This window comes from Electrophorus electricus, chromosome 3 (assembly GCF_041902795.1).
Source record: "Electrophorus electricus isolate QZ-2024a chromosome 3, ASM4190279v1, whole genome shotgun sequence".
Lineage (NCBI taxonomy): Eukaryota > Metazoa > Chordata > Actinopteri > Gymnotiformes > Gymnotidae > Electrophorus > Electrophorus electricus.
This window is the reverse complement of record NC_137499.1, coordinates 23849491-23855289: the sequence shown is the minus strand read 5'-3', so window position 1 is coordinate 23855289 and position 5799 is coordinate 23849491. Positions and strand designations below refer to the sequence as shown.

The 5799-nt window shown below is 40.6% G+C and overlaps 1 long non-coding RNA gene across 1 annotated transcript in view; it reads right to left on the bottom strand.

The window, feature by feature from the left end:
• Positions 1 to 2834: 2834 nt before the first annotated feature.
• Positions 2835 to 5799, bottom strand: part of LOC118241880 (uncharacterized) — a 5976-nt gene continuing 3011 nt past the window's right edge. Inside the window, exon 3 of the long non-coding RNA XR_004776390.2 lies at positions 2835 to 4470. This is a non-coding gene — a long non-coding RNA (uncharacterized LOC118241880). The remainder of the gene's footprint in view (positions 4471 to 5799) is intronic.

Genomic DNA, 5799 nt, shown 5'->3' with positions numbered 1-5799 from the left:
ATCCGTCATTCTGATAGTCCAAAGGTGTTCAACAAACCAATCAGCAAAACCTCTCTTGGTTTCTCCAATGTAGAGCTGATTGCTCTGGCAAGAGATACAATAAACATCTTCCGCAGTGATGCCTGAGTAGGAATGGATGATAATCGATCCTTTTGTGCCAGTTATTTTAGTGGCTGTGTGAATAAATGGACATGTAGCACATCTAGAGCAGCAACAGGCTACAGTAGCACAGTTTTATCAAAAATGTCATTTATCTCCCTCTTGACCAGCATGTATTTAAAGTTTTTGTCTTATTTGGAGGAGATTAGTGGAAGACCCTTAAAAGGGATGTGCTCTCTGCATCGTCCTGCGGGATACTGAAGGCTTTAAATATAATTTTAGACACTGCTTTATTTGTATGATGATAAGTAAGTGCCAAGGGAATTCCTGTAGGCTTGACAGTAGATGGTTTATAGGTCAGTGTGTCCATTCTCTGAATATGTAAGTCACTAATCACATGTTCACAAATTTGCATACTTTTCTTGAGATAGTCCTCATTCTTTCTGCAAATACACTAAGGTATTAATAGCTGTGAAAAAGGGATGGGGTTTTTCAGGCATTGGAATGTGAAGAGTTGTATTGCAAATAAGAATGAGAATCTGTAGGTTTATGGTGGTAATTAAACTGAAATTTTCAGTGTTTACTGAAACATCTAAAAATCTTATCCTAATGCCAAGATGTGCAGCATTCCAAGTATATTCTAGGGGTGGAACTTATAGAAGGAAGACATTAACAGTTCAAACTCTTCTAATGTGCATATAGCAATATCAAAAATGTCATCAATGCATCTGAGAAATATTAAGCGTAAAGGTCCAGTATATTGTTCAAAAAATATTTTTCAACATTTTGCATAGGTTTGCATAGGATGGTCCTGTTTTTAGTACTCATGCTAACTCATTTGTGAGTAGTACTCGGCGTCATATGTGAAGCAGTCTAGAGTTAAAACAAGTTTTGACAGTCTGTAAAATATTTCTGCAGAAGGGTTTGTCTCGGGTCTCGCATCAAGAAAATGTTTTAAAGCTCTCAAACCATCTTCATTAGGGATGACTGTGTATGAACTTTTAATGTCCATTATATGCATTGAAAAAAGTAAGGAGTTGGCAGGTAGCATTTGTTCTTCAGGCATTCAAGGATTTTTAGAAAGTGTGAAGACTTTACCATAAGTAGGGAAGAACTGAATAGTTGGTTGAAACATTTCTGTTGGGCAGAAACAAACAGGTACAATAACACAACCAGGCTTGTTTTCCTTCTGAATTTTAAGGAAAAAGATAGAAACATTCTATTTTTTTTTGTTACTGCAAACTTACCATCATGAATACTGTCAAGCAATTAACATCTCATTGCTTTAAACAGGACTGTACATTTTTCTAATCAACTGGATCAAACTATCTCCAGTCCTTAATTTGGCTTAGGCTAAGATTAGATTTATCAGCTTTATTCACAGATGTTTGACAGACAATATCATTCCACATTATGTGTATAATGTTTGTATGAGTGTATGACCTGAAAACCAAGTTAAAATCTTTTTATGAGTCCTACCAGGTCTTTTAATTGGTGTGGATCAAAGCTGCAGAATTAAGATTGAACTTAAAGTGAGAGAACATAGCAGTCAACGGAGTACATGAAAACCAGCACCATTCAAAAGATGATGCAGAACCCATGATGCACAGAGAGAGAGAGAGAGAGAGAGAGAGAGAGAGAGAGAGAGAGAGAGAGAGAAAGAAAGACTCAGGGAGAAAGGGAGTGTCAATTAATAATTGATGTGGTCCTAGTCCCAGTAGCTGCTGCCGCCTCACTAAGGACATTTAGCAGTGATTGAGATCAAAGACACACCCTCCTGCTGCTGAGCTAAAAGGCGAGTGTAGCGATTACCTTCTTTGCACTCTAATTGAGTCCCTTTTATGAAGTTAATAAACTGCACACTTCAGTCAAACTACATCAGCACAAATAGCTCAGGGAGCTAATGACATGAAAGTAGAGAGCTACTTCTATCATCTGCTTTGAACTGAGCATGTTTTGTGTGTGTGTGTATGTGTGTGTGTGGGGGGGGGCATACGCATGCGTTTGTGTGTTGTGTGCAGGTTCTTGTATGTGCATGTGTGTTTGTGTGTTTGTATGCGTGTATCCTTCAGTATTTAGCTCAGCATTAAAGCACACACACACACACACACACACACACACACACACACACACACACACATATATATATATATATATATATATATATATATATATATATATATATATATATTATAGCCACATGTTTCACCTGATTCAGGGTCTTGCAGGTTGTTGTGCTGCTGGTCATAGCTATGCAACCAGCCAGCCAAGCACATAGAGTAGACAAATAAACCCCCCCCATCGCTCTCTCTCTCTCTCTCTCTCTCTCTCTCTCTCTCTCTCTCTCTCTCTCTCTCTCTCTCTCTCTCTCTCTCTCTCTCTCTCTCTCTCTCTCTCTCTCTCGCTCTCTCTCCCTCTCTCTCTCACACACGTGCACCAGAGGCACAAAGCATGAGGCTTTACTTAATGATGCGAGTGTTTACTGGGTGTAACCTGGGCTTAACTGGGTGTAACCTGGGCTTAACTGGGTCTACTGGGTGTGACTTTTTGATCTTCTGATCTTATCCAGAGGAGAGAGGTGGCTGATGTAGAGAGAGAGAGAGAGAGAGAGAGAGAGAGAGAGAGAGCTGCTTGTATCACTTACGCATCATAAGCAGTTTCCTCATATGATCAGGTGTACTGTTCAGGATTAGATCTTTGCTGATGTTCTTGCTTTTGAAAGTCTGTTGGTTTTCAGAGTTAAAATAAATATGAAGAGAACAGCATCGCTAAAAACAGTTCTGAAAATGTTTGTGCTGCTACGATTGAACGTATGAAGATTACAGTCAGCGGAAAGTGTGACGGTGGCGACACAGAGGGTGCGAGAGACGAGGCTGCTAGAAAGTGCCCTTTGTTGTCCATAGTGAATACACGTAGTGCAGAACAAAGAACAAAGAACAAGAATATACTCCGTAAGGCAGCACGGAGCGCCATGGGATACCAGTAAGACCACTAACGTGCGCCGCTGCCTCCCGGGATCTGTGGGTTTAAATAACGAGGGAGGGAAATGTGAAACAGGTGAGTATAATTAATATGAAGGTGATTGGGAGCAGGGCAGGTGTGTGCAGCCGGGGTGGGCGTGTCCCTCCTGCTGGATGGCCGGCCACCCGTGACAGAAAGAAAGTAAAATATGCTACATTTTACTGGATTACTGAAAAGAATGAAGAATGCGGTGTACAAATATAGTTACAACACTGTATAATGTAACATATGATGAACACATCCAAAAGGTAGAACAGAGGTACTGTTTAGTGTAACTGTTTTTATTTCCAGACGCTCAGATTTCAGAGGTTGCTGTAAACTAGTAGAGCTGCACACACTCACCTGACTCTCTTACTCAAATCAGGGCTGATGGCACTTGAAACTGTTTCTCACCTTGAGTGCGGCCTTCCTCCTATTGTACCTTGTCCTCTCTAAATCTCCCATCATCCTTTTGCGCTATTTCCCCAAATCTTCTTCCTGTTGTGCAGCTGTCTCACAGGCTTCTCACAGTAAGTGCTTAGTCTCACAGTTCTCCCACAGTAGGTAATCTCACAGGCCTCTCCCAGTACATACTTAGTCTCAAAGGCCTCTTGTAGTAGGTACTTAGTCTCACAGGCTTCTCACAGTAGGTACTGTTACATTCTCTCACTGTACGTTAATGTTTATTCATGTGTGTGTTTACGTCCAGTAGACCTGCTCACCAAAAAAGTTCACCAAATGAACACAAGACATTTTATGCTATTTGTAGACACAGCTGCATGTGTGAAATTTCTACATTAAAAAAATACATCTATAAATGCCTCATACATTGCTAGACATATCAATATGTCCCTGCCTCTCTGAATTATACTTTATATGAGAAATGACATTTTGACTGCATTTGTCTAAGAAGAGAAAAATACTTTAGTGTTTGTCCTGCTGAGGTCAGTGTTCTGTCATGAAATTTCTAAAATTATGCATTTTCTGTCACAAAGCAGCTTTCCAAATGTTTGAGTCCAGATCCCTAATGCACAAGCCGGAGATGACAGTGTCAAGGAAAATCTCCCTGGTGGAATTAAAGAAGAAACCTTCAGACGACCAAGACTGAAGAAGGAATCCATTCTCCAACCCAGCTAATAAACAGTCTATGCTTTATTAAATTATATATAGTCCATGTAGCAGCGTCAGTGTAGACGTGGGAGTCTCATCGGCTCCAGCGGGTGTAGGGTGGGTGCATCCACTGGAGTAGACGGTGTGGGTGGATGGATATGGCAACATCAGTTAATCTATTGGCAGCACCAGGACATTTTCTGGCATCATCTCAGATGCTTTGTCACTGATGAGCAGGCCTGGTCCAGTGTTGGCATGTCTCTGCAGTAACATACAAAGAAAACAGATTTCGATAGATGTGTAAAGATGAACAACAGAAGAACAGTCCATAAACAGCAGACGTGCCAGTGATCTCACATACGTGGTTATCAGTAGCAGCAGAACTAGAAGGGAGGGCCAGAGGGTGACCACAGTCCTGAAGACTCTGAGACACTGGATTCCACCCACATCATCATCACAAAGTCGAGTGAATGCATGAAGTGGCTGGTCGACAGTGCACCTCACATTACCAGAAAGTTCTATGACTTGGGGCCCCAGGCTCTGCACCTTTATACATAGGAAGCTTACCAAAAACCTAAGTAAATAAGTAAATCTTTAATCTAGATTTAAAAACGGAGTCCTGAATTAAAGATGGAAGTCTGTTCCATCACCGAGAGGCTTTATAGGAAAAGGCTCTACCCCTGTTTATAATCTTACTAATTCTAAGTGCCAAGAGAAACCCTGCATTTAGAGAACACAGTAGGTGAGGTGGGTTATAGCATGCAGTGAGTTCACTCAGATATTGAGGGGCCAGACCATTTAGAGAACACAGTAGGTGAGGTGGGTTATAGCATGCAGTGAGTTCACTCAGATATTGAGGGGCCAGACCATTTAGAGAACACAGTAGGTGAGGTGGGTTATAGCATGCAGTGAGTTCACTCAGATACTGAGGGGCCAGACCATCTAGACCCTTATATGTCAACAAGAGCATTTTAAAGTCAATTTAACGCATAGCTGAAAGAACAGGATTAATATAATTGAACTTTTTAGCTCCTAACTCCAACCAAGTTATGGGAAATAGACTATCCTAACTCCAACCAAGTTATGGGAAATAGACTATCCTAACTCCAACCAAGTTATGGGAAACAGACTATCCTAACTCCAACCAAGTTATGGGAAATAGACTATCCTAACTCCAACCAAGTTATGGGAAATAGACTATCCTAACTCCAACCAAGTTATGGGAAACAGACTATACTAACTCCAACCAAGTTATGGGAAACAGACTATACTAACTCCAACCAAGTTATGGGAAACAGACTATCCTAACTCCAACCAAGTTATGGGAAATAGACTATCCTAACTCCAACCAAGTTATGGGAAACAGACTATACTAACTCCAACCAAGTTATGGGAAATACTAATGCTACATGAATTCATATCCATCTATCAAGGACTGTCAGAACCTCCTGGACTCACTAATTCCAGCAAAATAAATAAATGATCAAATTAAATCACTCAAAGTAAAGAAAGCATGTGGTTCAGTCAATATCAGCAATGAGAAAGTCAAATTCTGTAGCTCTAAAGCAATAGAAACTCTGTTAAAATTCT